This window comes from Sus scrofa, chromosome 16, assembly GCF_000003025.6.
Source record: "Sus scrofa isolate TJ Tabasco breed Duroc chromosome 16, Sscrofa11.1, whole genome shotgun sequence".
Taxonomy (NCBI): domain Eukaryota; kingdom Metazoa; phylum Chordata; class Mammalia; order Artiodactyla; family Suidae; genus Sus; species Sus scrofa.
Window position 1 is genome coordinate 25996772 of NC_010458.4, and position 16061 is coordinate 26012832.

The following is a 16061-nucleotide window of genomic DNA, read 5'->3' on the forward strand; positions in this document are numbered from 1 at the left end:
CAAAATTTACTTATGCCATATCTCATTCTCCAAGGTATCTCATCCATTTGGCAAGATCAGGATGGAGTAATCTGATAAACTTCTCTCTTAATTTGCCCTTGAGGTTCAACTATTACCAATACTGTATTTTCTAGGGTTTTTTTTTCTGGAGATCTGTGTATTTTCAGGGGGGTTTCTGGAGACTGATCTAAAAGAAACAGGCAGGTGTGCCAATTTCAGGTCTGATGATAAACTGGATTATTTTGAAATTTGAGAGAGGAGTGAAGTCATGAAGACAGCAAGATTTTCAGTCTTTTAAAACATCCCACATCCAGTGTGTTCAGAGGATACCCTGATATTCATGCCTTTGGCTTATATAGTATATGTTGTCATCTTTAAAATGATTTCATGTACTTCACCTCACCAAAGCCCCACAAGGGAAAGAAGGGTAGCCATGTAAAGTTATATGTTACTGTTGAAGAGACCGAAACTTCTACTGGTATGGCAACTTGCTCTCATCTCCTGACTTCTCTAATTTCTTCACTGAAGCCAGTGGGTGGTCAAAGCAAGTTGGAAAATGGAATTACTGAGTGTTGAAAAATTTTGTTATTTTGGTGAACACTGAGGAGTAGAACAGGATCAGGGCACTCATAGGGGCTTAAAGACAGAGCTGAGAGTTGAATAAATGTCTTCCTGGGAGCATCAGGGTATCACAGAGAAGGCAGCAGTACAGAAAGGGAGCAACTACCCCAGGAGGCAGGGGGCTGAGTGGGATTTTATAAGAGCAATAGTCACAAGACATTTACTTTGGACCTTACTCTCCTGTATGGAAAAACCTGCTCCTTTTAATTTAAACCCAGCATCTTGGCACAGAAATGGTAATTTCCCAGCATCCCCCTCCTCAATTTCTGCTGAGCACGGACTATAGGGATGCTCTTAATGAGGTCTATTATCTTTTTGGCAGCTCAACAAGACTTCCATGAGAGAAGCAGTGAGTATGGTTTAGGACAAACACATCCCTGAGCTGTTTTCTATTATTTATACAGACTACTCAGCTTTTTTGGGGTAGAAAACTAGACCGGAGTAAAAATTAATTGCTATATCAATAAAGCATGCCTAAAATCATAACTATGGTGCCTGGAAGCTACTAAGCTGTATTTCTGGATGGAATATTTTTGGAAATCCTTTAGGTTTCCACTCAAAACAAAGACACACAAAGGGAGCTAAAGTTGGTGCTTGAGTGCAAAAGGACAAGCTTTTTGTGTTCTCTTAAGGCTTATCTTCGTATTCCCTGTGCCTACGCACCACCCTGCATTCTGTATCAACTTTAATCGCACTTATATCCATTTGTAATCCCATTTCTATTTGTGTGATTCTGTGATTGATGTCTGTCTTCTCTCTGTGAAGACAAGGATCATGTATGCTTTGTGATCCATTTATATCCTCTGAGCCCAACAAAGTACCTTGCCATGGTTGCCCTTCAATAAATAGATAACTGCTAACCACTTAATGAATAAATACAGCTCATCTGCCTGAGTATCATTTGTGAAATTCTCCTCATTTCATTTCATTTCAAAACGAAGATTACCCAATATCAGTCCTGTGTAAGCAAGAAAAAGGCTAGATCAACACCTCTGGCCATTTCAGACAGTCTACAATTATGGCTTTGTTTTAAATTTTTTCTTTAAATATCTTTCTTCAATGCTTACTGCTGGACATAAGTGGGGGGAAGTGATTTTTTATTAAAAAAAAGTACATACAGACAGATTTATTTATAAATTCGCATGCACTGACAAAAGCAGAATCAATGTTTAAAAACTTGTCAAAATGTTTCTTCTTTATATGTGTGTTACAGAGACTGTTGACTCTTAAGTAAACATTCTCTCCTTCTTTAGTAATGGAAGCTTTAGCTGGGTAGCAATATGTCTATAAAGACTACGTTTCCCAGCCTTCCTTGCCACCAAGGAGTCATGAGACAATGCTCTAGCCAATAGGATGTGAGCAGAGGTGCCACATAAAACTTCCAGGTCATGCCTTTAGAAAGAAAACAGACTGACTTCTGTTTTTTTTTTCTCTCCTCCCTGGGAGTGGAATGTGGGTATTATGGTGAGTCATTTTGCGTTTGATGTTAAGGGTATCACCTAGGAATGGCAGAAAAGTATTGTAGAAGAATCTGTCACAGACATTGTTGAGTTTATGTCCCAGTCAGGACAGCCAAACAAAACCTGTATTGAGAGAAATAAACTTCTCTGTGCAGGTTTAGGATTCTATATAACTTTGAATTGTCAGCTTGTTTGCTAAATGAGATCGCTCCTGTTTGTCTTAGAATACTCAAAAGAGTTGTCCTAGAGGTCTCTTAAACTGTCCTCATTTCTTTTTTTTTTTTTGTTGTTGTTGTTGTTGTTGTTGCTATTTCTTGGGCCGCACCCGCAGCATATGGAGATTCCCAGGCTAGGGGTTGAATCGGAGCTGTAGCCACCGGCCTACGCCAGAGCCACAGCAACGCGGGATCCGAGCCGCATCTGCAACCTACACCACAGCTCACGGCAACGCCGGATCGTTAACCCACTGAGCAAGGGCAGGGACCGAACCTGCAACCTCATGGTTCCTAGTCGGAGTTAATCACTGCGCCATGACGGGAACTCCTGTCCTCATTTCTTTTCATTCCTTTTTCATTTTTTCTGTTAAGTGGAAGCAATTTCCACTACTCTATCTTCCAGCTCATTGACTTGTTCCTCTGTATCATTTGGCTTACTGTTGATTCCATCTTATATTTTTCATTTTGGTTATTGTATTCTTCATCTTCATTTGGTTGTCTTTATGTGTTCTAACTGCTGAAAACTCCTAACTTCTCACTTTGTGCATACATTCTTCTCCTGAGTTCTTTAATCACTTTTATGATCATTACTCTGAATTCTTTCTTGGGTAGATTTCTTACTTCCACTTCACTTAGATCTTCTTCTGAGATTTTATCTCATTCCTTCATCCAGAACATGTTGCTCTGCTGCCTCATTTTGTCTAAGTTATTATTTTATGTCTATGGTAAGTTGGTTATGTTTCCCAGTCTTTGAGAAGCGGCCTCTGTAGGAACATCCTATGTATCTCAGCAGCACACTCCCCTCTTGTCACAGCTATATCCCCTAAGGCTGCCCCATAAGAGGGCTGCGTGGGTCCTTCTGTTTTGGTGGGCTGAATATGTGGGCTTCTGATAGGCTTGTTGGTCCCTAGCTTGGTTAATTGCCAGGCCCTGCCTTGTGCAGAGGCTGATGGCTGCTGGTTAGTGAGGTCTGCTATGAGGTGGGCAACTGCAGAATCCCAGGGGGCCATGGGGCTAATGCTGGTTCATTGGTGGGCAGAGTCAAGGTCCAGAAGATTTTAGAGCTGTTTCTCACCCACTGGTGGGTGAAACCAGGTCCTGGAGTTAGTGCTAGACTATTGGAGGGGCAGAGCTGGGTCCTGGAGTCTGGCTTCAGGGCCTAGGGATCCCATAGCTGGTGTCAGATTGCTGGAGTGGGATGCAGATGGGGGAAGGGAAGTTCCTGACACATTTGGGTATGGGGTCCAGGATGTCCTGGAGATTGTGTTAGCCTGCTAGTGGGTAGGACCAGGGCTCAGCTAGTCCCAGGACATAGTATGGCTTGTTCTGGTTGCACTGGATCTACAGGTAGCAGGATTGTGGTTTGCCTGAGTTTGGTGTTTGCCCACTGGTAGACGAATTTGGTCTAGAATCTAGTGCAGGCTTCCTGGCCAGAAGGGCTGCTGGCCTGACCACTGGTGGGTGGAACTGATCCTGTGATGGGCAGGGTCATGTCCAGGGGCATGAATAGAAGTGGTTGCAGGCTCAGGAAGTCTGTAGGCAGCCTCTCTGCTGAACTGGGGCTGTGTCCATACCTAATTAGTTCTTGGCCTGAGGTTTCCAGGCATTGGAGCCTACAGGCTCTGGATGGGGCCAGGTCTTTGCACTAGTGATGTAGAATGAATGTCACACAATGGTACCTGGCAGGACCAATGTCTCTCAGATATGTATGCCACCAGGATCTATGTACCCAATGTGAGCCACAGCTCCCCCACCCAAATTCTCTGTCTCTCTGAGAGACTCTTCAAGACCAGCAGGTAGCTTCTATCAAACTCCTGCTTTTGCCCTGGGTCCCTGTGTGGGAGATTTTTTGTACACCCTTTTCCTTCCTTCCTTCCTTCCTTCCTTCCTTCCTTCCTTCCTTCCTTCCTTCCTTCCTCTCTCTCTCTCTCTCTCCTTTCTTTCTTTCTTTCTTTCTTTCTTTTTCTTTCTTCGTCTTATTTAGGGCCACACCCATGGCATATGGAGGTTCCCAGGCTAGGGGTCTAATTGGAGCTGTAGCTGCCAGCCTATGCCATAGCCACAGCCACATGGGATCCAAGCTGAGTCTGCAACCAACACCACAGCTCATGGCAACGCCGGATCCTCAACCCACTGAGCGAGGCCAGGGATCGAACCCTCAGCCTCATGGTTCCTAGTTGGATTTGTTAACCACTAATCTATGACGGGAACTCCTTGTGTGCACCCTGTAAGAGTGAAGTCCTATCTCCTCCAGTCCTGTGGGGCTCCTACAATTAAACCCCTGACCTTCAAAGCCAAATGCTCTGGGAGCTCATCTTCCCAGTGCAGGACCCCTGGGCCAGGGAGCCCAATGTGGGGCTCAGAATTCTCACTCTTGGGGGAGAACCTCTGCAATATAAATATTCTCTGGTTTGTGGATGGCCCACTTGGGGGGGGGGGTATGGCACTTGCCTGTATATTGCATCCACGCCTTGTACCTGTTTCACTGTGGTTCCTTCTTTATGTCTTTAATTTTAGAAGATCTTTTCTGGTAGGTCTTTTTCATTGATGGCTTTTGCAGAGTTGTGATTTTAATCTCCTCATGAGAGGAGGTGAGCTCAGGGTCTTTCTGCTCTCTTATCTTGGCCAATCTCCTCAAAAGAGTTAAACCAGAAATTCCTGTTGTGGCTCAGTAGACAAACCTGACTAGTATTGATGAGGACGCAGGTTCATTCCCTGGGCTCATGAAGCACGTTAAGGATCTGGCATTGCTGTGAGCTGTGATGTAGGTCGCACACGTGGCCCAGATCCCTCATTGCTGTGTATAGGCTGGCAGCTACAGCTTTTATTTGTCCCCTAGCCCCCTAGCCTGGGAACTTCCATATACCACATGTGCGGCCTTAGAAAAGCAAAAAAAAAAAAAAAAAAAAGAAAAGAAAGAAAAGAAAAGCAAGAAAGAAAAAAGAATTAAATCAGTGCTGGGAGAAGTATTTTCAAATTTAAGGCTGCTATGGACTTCCCATGTGGCTCACAACAAATTGAAGGCTGCTGTCTACATTAGTAGGGTTTATATATGGAATGGGGTGTGGAAATTTGAGTTAGTTTATTCTAATGATGACTCAGCATTCTTCAATTTGAGTTAGTTTATTCTAATGATGACTCAGCATTCTTCAATTTGAGTTAGTTTATTCTAATGATGACTCAGCATTCTTCAAGCATTCTCGCCATAATCTGACCCTGAACTATTTCTATTTTCCTTTTTTTTTTTTTCTTTTTGGCTACCCCATGACATATAGGGTTCCTGGGCCAGGGATCATTTCCAAGCCACACTGGTGACCTATGTGGTGGCTGCTGCAATGCTGGATCTTTAATCCACTGTGCCAGGCCAGGAATAAAACCTGTGTCCCAGTGCTCCAGGGACATTGCCCATCCCATTGTGCCTCAGCAAGAACTCCGAGAAGTTTCTATTTTTAAAGTTTGACGTAGAGTGGCAGATTATTACTAAGTAAAAAATTAATATTTTTTAACTTCGATGAATGATATTAGATGTTATAATGATGGGGACAAAGAATTTAAATGGAAATATGCTCACTATAAATGTCCTTCAAAAAACTCCCACTAACCTTTAGTCCTGTGAGCCAGACTTGGTTACCAGATTGTTTTGTGCTTAATTTTTTTTCCTTTAATTTTGTGGTCAAATGTTTTCATCATATTTCAGGTACAATAATTTTGGGTAAAATATAACCCTAGAAATGTCAGTGTCATGCAATGACAAACATCTATGTTTCTTGCTCCTGGGTCTGCAGGTCAGCTGGGTGGGGGGAGTTCTGCTTTAGGTTGCAGGTTGGGGGTCCCTTCCATAAGTCTTTAATTTTAGGATCAGAGGCTACAGTGGCATGTTTAAAGCTCTGGTTAGAATGGTGCACAATGATCACTCATTGAAGCAAGCCACATAGCCGAGTCCTTCCTCTGTGGGGCTGGGAACTATACACTAAGCCTCAAAGGCAGTGGGTGGGTAATTCAGAACAGTAATGAAATCACTACCAGAACATCTAAAATCAGTGATTTTCCCATAAAGTTGGGAGATGTTAGATAAAAATCTGGATTCTCAAATCTTAAAAGTTGGTAGATTTGTCACGCTAAGCTTGCATTCTTTTACTGGCAAAATTAGGTGGACTTGAGTACAACTTTCTCCCTTCAGAAGGGATGACTCCTCTGAGTTCACCAGGAACTCCACCACTCATGATTGCCATTTGTCAGCCCTCTTTACTCATGATTACCTTTCTGGTGTTTGGAGGCAATTCAGTTTATGACCTGTTGCATTGCAGATGGGTCAAAATACACAAAAATACCTCAAGATCCAACTGAAAAATGTCAAAAAGCTACTTAAAAATGTGCAAATAACTTGCCGGGAGAGAACTCTGGAACAGAGATTATTTTTGGCCACAGGCAAGAATTATTTTAGGCTAGAAAGAGAATATTTTATGGAACTCTTTATGAAAAAGCAAAAATTGTAACCAAGTCTCAAGACATGGGTATAAGTTCACTAAATAGCAAAAAAAGTCTTATTCTAAACAATGATATGCAGGTAGTAAAGAATATACAAGGAGTTCCCACTGTGGCTCAGAGGGTTAACGACCTGGCATTGTCTCTGTGAGGATGTAGGTTTGGTCCCTGGCCTTGCTGACGGGGTTGCGAGTCCAACGTTTCTGCAAGCTGCAGCTTAGGTTTCAGATGGGGCTCAGATCTGGTGTTGCTGTGGCTGTGGTATAGGCTGGCCGCTGTAGCTCCAGTTCAACCCTAAGCCCGAGAACTTCTGTATGTTGCAAGTGTGGGTGTAAAAAGAAAAAAATATATATAAGAGAAATAAAAACATGCTCTGAGTGTTAGTATAAGGGCAATAATAATAAGCAAAAAGAAAAGATATAACTAATCTGTTTATTTATTTATTTATTTTTGTCTTTTTGTCTCTTTAGGGCCATACCCTCAGTGTATGGAAGTTCCTAGGCAAGGGGTCCAATTGGAGCTGTGGCTGCTGGCCTACACCACAGCCACAGCAACACGGGCTCTGAGCCATGCCTTTGACCTACACCACAGCTCACGGCAATGCTGGATCCTTAACCCACTGAGTGAGGCCAGGGATTGAACCCTCGTCCTCATGGGTGATAGTCGGGTTCATTAACCATCGAGCCATGACAGGAACTCCCTAATCTGTTTATCTTCACATAATCATTTTTCTCTTACATAAAAGAGAATTAAGTAAATTCTTTGGGGCAAGAAAGACTATATGAAACTGTAGGAATAAAAGATAAAAACTAGTCACATTTCCCTATGTTATTTTAAAGTGTGATTTTTGCAGATTTAAATTTTTACATACCCCTTTCTTTCACAGTCACAGCTTGCCAGTGTCTCTTAGAAACACATCGCCTTTATCCTTGGAATGTTGATTACATTCTGTGAGGTCAAACAGCTGGTGATTTGGGGACTTATTATTTTGTAGTTGCTTCACTGTGTAGTTAGGTTAACATTTTAATGTTTCAAGAACTCCTAGGGAACATTTCTAGGATTAATTGTCTGGCTGAGAGGTTTATCTTTATTGTATATAGAAACAACATTCAATCTTTCATAGGTTTTGCAACCTGCAGGATTAAAAAGAAAAATACAATCCAATTCCTATACCATGTTGAGACAGGGTTTGGGGGTAGATTAGTCAGCTATTGTCACAAAACTGCTGTGTAACAAATTATCCCAAACCTCAGTGATTTAAAACAATAGGATTGTTTTCCATAGGTTGACCGAGAGTGGCTGAGTTAGGCAGGCTGTGACTGGATGGTACTGCTGGTTCTGGATGGTACTGCTGGTCCTGGCTACATTCACTCATGTGCATGCAGTTTGCTGGGTTCTGCTGATCCAGGCTGGGTGAATTTGTTTCATGTTTTTCTCATCATCTCTCTGGACCAGTGAGTCTTTCTCATGGTGCTGGCAGAGATACAAGAAGGCAAATCCAATCATGCAAATTCTTTAACACACCAGCTTGCATTATATTTCACATCCCATTAGCCAAAGCAAGTCAAGTATGGAATTTACTCTCTGTCTATGGTGAAAGGGTCTCCATCTCTATACAAAGTTGCCTGGCAGAGTGTGTATAGGCAGAAAGTAATAAAAATGGGGAGCTACATGGCAAAGGGTGCTTTTACAGGAAGCAGTGAAAATTTGAGAGCATTAAGGCAAATCTACCACTTAGAGCTAGATCACAGTCTCGTTTAACGTGTGCTCTACAGTACATGAGGCTGGAAAAATCAATGGTTTTGGAATTTAAACAGACTTGGATTCACATCTTGGCTCTGTTCTTTATTTGCTCAGTTTTGTCAGCTCTAAAATAGGCCCACTTCTCATGTGGTAGAAAATGCTTGGAATCTGGTGGGCACTGATTGGGTGCTAGTATCTTCCTCTTTGAACATGCTTCTTTCAAATATCTCCTCATCTTGCTTTATGGGGCCATAGTTTATTTATCAGACTCGTTATAATTTCTATCTTTAAGGAAACCCTCACTGGATATTGTTTGGGGGCACGAATCAACTACCCGGAGGGTCTCTTTTAATCCTACCAGAGGGATGCAGAGGGACACATCCCTCCATCATCATATCTCCCCAGAAATAAGTCCTTCAAGAATTTTTCAAAGCCCGCTGATTGAAACTCTCCTGGCATGAACATTTTTGTCAGAACACAAGTCTAAACCGGGTTAAGATAGATTTCTGAATTCTAATGAAAGCCATATAACTCTAAAAATAAACATGAATTACAGGCACACCACCGTGTTCTCTGAGCCTGCAGCAGACGGAAGTCTAAAATAACAGAGAGTTGCTGCATGCTGGGAGTGCATGAAGTGATGTGTTTGAAGCCAAGTTGACATTACAGAACTGGATGGAAGCAAATATGTTGTCCTGGAATAGCTGTCAAGGTTGTATCAAATTTCCCTCAAATAAACACACACAAAATACATAAGTTTCTAGAAGGTTATTTTCAGTGCTAAGAATATAGGCTTTGGCTAAAAAAAGGATGCCAGTTTGTGTTTTTGAAGGATGAGCTCAAATAAAGTTCCCTTTGAAGTGAAAAAAATAACTCCGGGAATGTATATCCTCTCTACTAGAATCATTAAGTCTGTTATCATATTTTCCCTTCCTAGAACATTACAATTTTTATTCCCTACAAGCTGAGTTGGAGTCATACCATCACTTATATTATAATAGAGATGAAAATTATTCATGACGTTTTGTCTAAACTTATCAGAAACTGGAGCTTATTTATGCATATGGAAGAGAAGTAATCTGACTTTAAGGGGGTATGGCCATTACCTGGATAAAGTCAGATCTAGTTCTTAGTGGCTTTTTTGGTAATATCAAACTTAAACACAAGGGTGAAAGTAAACTTCAGCCACATTCATTAAAAAAGGCTAGCATGGGAGTTCCCACTGTGGTTCAGTGGAAATGAACCTGACTAGTATCCACGAAGATGCGGATTTGATCTCTGACCTAGCTCAAGCTCAATGGATTAAAGATTCAGCATTGCCTCGAGCTGTGGTGTAGGTCACACAACTCAGATCTGGAATTGCTGTGGCTGTGGCACAGGACAGCAGCTATAGCTCCCATTTGACCCCTAGCCTGGGAACTTCCATATGCCACAGGTGTGGCCCTAAAAAGAAAAAAAAAAAGGCTAGTATAGTCCACATGTATGTACAACATTATATCAAGTTGAAAGCTGTGTTTATGTTAAAGTTGATTAATGGTTAATCTTATAATACTACCTTGGCTAGAATAAAGAATTGTTGTTATTATCAATGGTAGTAATATTAGAAATAATATTAGTAATTATTGTTGTGTAGGTTCACATTAAGATTGTCATCACCTAAAATCTTAGATTTTTTTCATATGAACTGTCGCACAGTCAGCATTTGATTTTCTACATGCACAATAGTACTTTTGATGTCCGTTCATATTTTTGGAAGCAGATGAAGGGGACCAGCTATGTTCATATAGTCCCATTAAAGCTATTGTTTATAACAAAATAGCAGAAGAAATAGGTCAAATTGCTCACTTTTATTAAGGAGTGGAACGAAATAAATTAATCAAGTCATTACAACTATTTTGAGTGCTCCCCCCACAAAAAGATGAAATGTTGTGAAAAAACAGATGCAAAAGCCATAATAAAAATTCTAAAATATTAACCCGCTAATGACAATCCTGTGGGTGATATGTTTTCAAGAAATTTCATTGTTATTTAATCATTTTGTCTTGTGTTATATAATAAATTGCATTTTTGTCCTTTGTTAACTACATTTTCAAAAGTTAAGCATAGAAAAAACATTCAGCCATTTTGTCAAAAGCGCACCACTGATATCTTGCCAAATTTACTCCTACGTTAATACCTTTAGAAATTACAAGAGTGGCAAGAAATATTTAAGCTGAATGTCTTCCCAATTGATGCCTACACAAATTATATATTTTCTTTAAATTTAGGCATTAAGCAATTTCATGAAACAGATGCAACAAGGTTGTTCTGTGTCACGATTTTCCCCACTGCTTTCACATTGAATGCGCATATGTGAGTACATCACTGGCAGCTTTTATTTTGTAGTCATCCTTTTCTTCCTCTTTCTGTTCTCTGTTTCTAGGTGATGAGGTTGAAGTTCCTGGCATCATAGCTCAAGGAAACTGTAAGTGCCTCAGGCAAGATAATCCAATTAATTTATTTGGATTTTAGCTGTAAAAGGTAGGATTAATCATAATCACTGGATCATAACACATCATCATCGCTGGTTTAGCCATGGCCGCCTTTTTGTTCTTTGTTTATGGAATAAACCTCAGACTACTATTTTACTGATAAATATTCATGCAATTAGGAACATGTTGCCATTTCCAATAAGTGGCTAAACAAGAGTAGAGTCCTTGAACAGAAGTCTCCTATCTTGTTTATGTTCAAAGGCAAAATAAGGTGTTACCGACTCCATTTGCATCTAATTAGCAGGAGGTGGTAAACTGCATATAAATATGTTTTAATTGGGAGGATTAACTAAAAATTGAATTTTCATGGCTTTAGGTGGTATATACACTAGAGGTTCATCAAAAGAGCTCCCCTCCTTCCATTCTCTATGAGCAGAAAGCCTGATCTTTACCCATGTTTAAAGCCACAAAATGAACATTTGACTACCCCTGGAAACTGGACTCTTAGACACATAATGTTTCTGTTCACTGTGTTTGTAAAACAGACAGACAGATTATTCTGAAACGAATTCCTAGAGGAAAATTAGTTTAGTATGGTAGAGAGTACAGGAGTAAGACTTGGGAGACTTGGATTCTTGTTTTGCTTCTACCAGGCTGGTAATCTCAGGAAAGCCTCCCAACTTTGATGGAACTTTCTGAGGCTTCCCAGTCTATTATTATTCTACTCCATCTTGCTCAAGTCAGAAACCTGAAAGATCACTGCTCTCTTTCTATGATCAGTTGCACTCAAATTAGCAGCAAGTCTTGTTGATTCTAACTCCAAAATATATCTTTTTTTTTTTTTTCAGAGCCACACCTGAGGCATAGGAGTTGAATCTTCTATGCCATAGCCACAGCTACATTGTACATTAAGTGTACAATGTTTTTTAGTATATTTACAGAGTTATGCAGCCATATGACAATCTAATTTCAGGCCATTCTGAGAAGTTTTTGACTTAGTTCTTTGTTTTTATTATTTATTTATTTATTTATTTATTTTTGCTTTTTAGAGCCACATTCAAGGCATATGGAAGTTCTCAGGCTAGGAGTTGAATCATAGCTGCAGCTGCAGCTGCCAGTCTACACCACAGCCCCAGCAACGTCAGATCTGAGCTACATCTGTGACCTACACCATAGCTCATGGCATTGCCAGATCTTTAACCCACTGAGCGAGACCAGGGATCAAACCCAAGTCCTCATGGATACTAATTGGGTTCATTACCGCTGAGCCATGGCGGGAACTCCCTCGACTTAGTTTTTCAGTCTCCTCCCTCAGGCAGTTTCAGAATTGGCAGATGTCTTGAAGAAGAATTTTACTGTGTGCCCATAAATTTCCATTCTTGTTACTCCTAGCCTACAGAACTGCCAGAAGTTCTACTGGCTTCTCCATACCCTAGCAGCAATGACTCTTCCCTGGGAACCAGCCTGGATTTTCAGCTTCTGCAAGTGCTGACGTCCCCATATTGGTACTTGCTCCTTTGTAAAAAGTGGTAAGATATTGCCAGGGTCATCTCATCAGTCCCTCAAGGGCTCTTAACTCTTTTCTTTTCTGGTCTTTTGCTCCTAAGCACTGGGGGACTGCAGGAAATCCCTCTCTACTTTTCTGAGTTTAGTATTTCACCCTCCTGCTCTGCATCTTTGGAATGTCAGTGTTTCAAGGGAGAAAGGGGCCATGTGCCTGGGGCCATTCACTTCTCCACTTTTACCACTCTATCCTGTACCACCAAAAGGTCCCACTGGTTTCTCTGTCCCCAGCACTGACGCCCCCCCGCCTGTGCCTTACCCTGATTCTTGGCCTCATGTCAATGTCCAGGATCAGCATGTGTCTCCAGACAGAGGCCAATCTGCAACTCACCTCTTAGAGTTCCTTCTCTGAAATGTTATCCCCTTTAGTCCTTGTGGCTTCTGCAGCTCTCTTATGCCTAAATGTCTAATTTTAAAATTTGTCTGGCTTTTCTTTTTGTTTTCAATAGTATATTGGCCTCCAGACTACTTGCAAATGGAAGTCGTTAGTCTCATTTCCTGGAAAGGCCCCAGACTCTCACTTCAGAGTCTTTTTTTTTTGTCATTCTAGGGTGGCATCTGTGGCATGTGGAAATTCCAGGGCTGGGGTCAAATGGGAGCTTAACCCACAGCCACACGGGATCCTTAACTGACTGAGCAAGGCCAGGGATTGAACTCTCTTCCTCGTGGATACTAGTCGGGTACATTACTGCTGAGCCACAGTAGGAACTCCTCACTTCAGGGTCTTTACCTGGACTATTCTCACTGTGAGCTCTCCTCATCCTCAGACTTCACAAGTGTCAGGTTTCTTCCAACTCTTTTTTTCCATTGAAGTGTGTAATAACTTATTTATTAGTAATTATTTTATTTTCTGTTTCTTCCATACTAATTTATGCTCTATGAGGATAAGAATCATGTTTGTTCCTAATAATGCTTTGAGTGAGCTCACAAATGAATAAATGCTGAAATGAATTAGTGAATGAATAATTCAAAAAAGAGAACTGGGTTTATTCTCTTAGGGAAATTATTTACTTCTGTGGTTTTTTGTGTTACTAGTAGATGACCTCTAAATTTATATTTCGAATCCATTTCCTTTATTTCTCTTATGCTTTTACTTTATTCAATTAAATATATTTTGATAACTTGCTGTATCAATAGCTCTGTGCCAGTTATTTTGTGGTTTACTAAGAAGATTTTAGCATGGCTCCTTTTCTCAGGTATATTGCTATCAATTTTAGTAGACAACTAATAAATCTTCCACTCTCTCTTTATGCACAACACTGAAGCATAGAGTAAATGTTAAGTATATTATCATTACTGTTATTGCTATTGCTATTTAAACAAGTAGTCTAGGTCAAGTATACTTGAAGTGTCTCCTGAGAACTAACTTTTGCTGGTTTTCATGGGACAGGGAGCCTATGACCGAGTGTATATGAATTTGATTTAATTACTATTTACACTGTTGAGCTTAGTCTATTTTTTTTTTTTTTTTTTTTGTAGCATGACTTTGTGGATGAAGTTAGCAGTTTGTTGATTTACATTTTGGTGCCAGCTCATTATCTTTTTGGAGACCACAATAAATAATTCACAGACAATTTCTTCCAGTAGTGCTGCTTGAGATGATTTTGATACAGGTGATCTTTGGCATCAACTTTTGAGTTATGGGATAAATTGCTTACCCTGTAACATGGCCCATTCTTTTCTCTTTCATTTCAGTCTATCATAGTACTCTCATTTTACTCTCCACCATTTTTCTCTCCTTATTTTTCCTTCATCCCTCACTGCTTTAGAGCAGTAAATATTCTAGAAGTTATGGGTGGGAACGGAACAGTTCCCTTTACCAGTGGGTGTGGATTTCTGTAATTCCTGAGCTCAAAGTTAGAGTCAGCCAGTGCACTCAGGCAGGCTGGAGGACTCAAGCACAGTGTTTAAAGGAAAAAACTCAGAAAAAGCTTTCGGTAGCCATGTGATCTTGTTGCACTGGCACAAGTCTGGAAAATGTGTGGAGGTCTTAAAGAGCATGTCAGAAAGTGGGAGAGGGACAGAGCTGAAACTAGCACCTGTGTTCAAGGACTCAGAAAAGGGAGGCAATCCGATTCCTGTTACAAATTGCCTGCCTTGGCTCAGATAGGAAACTGTTTTCATGACTGAGTTTTAGTTGAGTGTGCGCTATTACTAAAGTTCTGGAGATTCTATTTTAGTAGCCTGGGGCAGGACGTGGTGAGGGTGTTGTCAATATTTTTCAAAAGCTCTCCAAACGGTTTTGATGTTGACCAGGTTTGGGAACCACTACTACGAGGTTTCTTCTTGTGGTAACAATGTCTCCACTTTTTAAAGGAAGTGTCCTTACTCTGATTCAAGACCCTTTATTCTGGTAAATCAGTGGAAATTTTGAAGTTTACTTGCGGCCTTGCACTGCTTTGTTAGTTACGGTAACAACTACAGTCTCAAGAAAAATGCACACCCCCCTTCTCTCTCTTTCTCTCTCACTTTCTTTCTCTCTCTCCCATGGGACTAGTACCAGAGCTGCTTTGCTCTGCATGACCTTGCCCTCTAATCACAGTTGATTGATCTAGAAGTATTTTTCTTACTGAAGCAGGATTAATGAGAGATTTTCTTGGGGTTGGAACTTGAGACTCAGAGAGCCAAAATTTATCCACTTATTATTCCCTTAAAATTTGGCTACCATGTTTTCTATTAAATCTCATCTATAGAGACAGAGAATAAAGCAGAATGCATAAAGAAACTTAAATATGTGATAAGGATACAGTCTTGATAATATTCAAATCCAAGTATTTTGGAAGGTTCTAGCAGCTCTGGCCCATGTTACGGGGTCAGAAGCAAAGAGGGAAGGATACTCTTACAGTGTGCAGGCATGGTATTGGTTTTCTGCATGGTAAAATGATTTCTCTTTAGTTAAAAAAAACAAAAACCTTCAAAGTTCATGGAGAACTCTGAATCTATTATGGCTAATGATATCTGAAGTGCACCAGATGTGGTAGACAGAATAATTGCTCCACAAAGATATCCATGTCCTGATTTCAAGTATCTGTGATTATGTTACCTTCATGCAGAAAAGAACTCTGCAGAGGTAATTAAATTCAAGATCTTGACATAGGGAGATTATCCTGGATTATCTGAGTGGACCCAATGTAGTCACAGGGGTTCTTCTAAGGGCAAGTGTGAAGAGGGAAGAGGGAGAAGGAGGAAGATGTGATGACAAAGCAGAGGTTGCAGTGATAAGATTTCTATATCGAAGACTGAGAAAGGGAACCATGTGCCAAAGAACCCAGAGGACCTCTAGAACCGGAAGGAAAGGGATTTGCCCCTAGAGCCATAAGGAGGAATGCAATTCTTGCTTTTAGGTAAGATCCTTTTTGCATTCCTGACTTCCAGAACCATAAAATAATAAATATGTGTTATTTTAAGCCACTAAGTTTATGCTAATTTGTTATAGCAGCAGCATCAGGTGAAAACAAAGGCATAGTGGAGAATTTCTTCATGTTATTGGCCAGCCCTGTAGT

General features: G+C 40.7%; 1 long non-coding RNA gene across 1 annotated transcript; it reads left to right on the forward strand.

The window, feature by feature from the left end:
- On the forward strand, positions 2014–13143 carry LOC110257294. Its single transcript, XR_002339718.1, has 3 exons — positions 2014–2085; positions 10947–10988; positions 12388–13143. It is a non-coding gene; the product is annotated as an uncharacterized LOC110257294 (long non-coding RNA).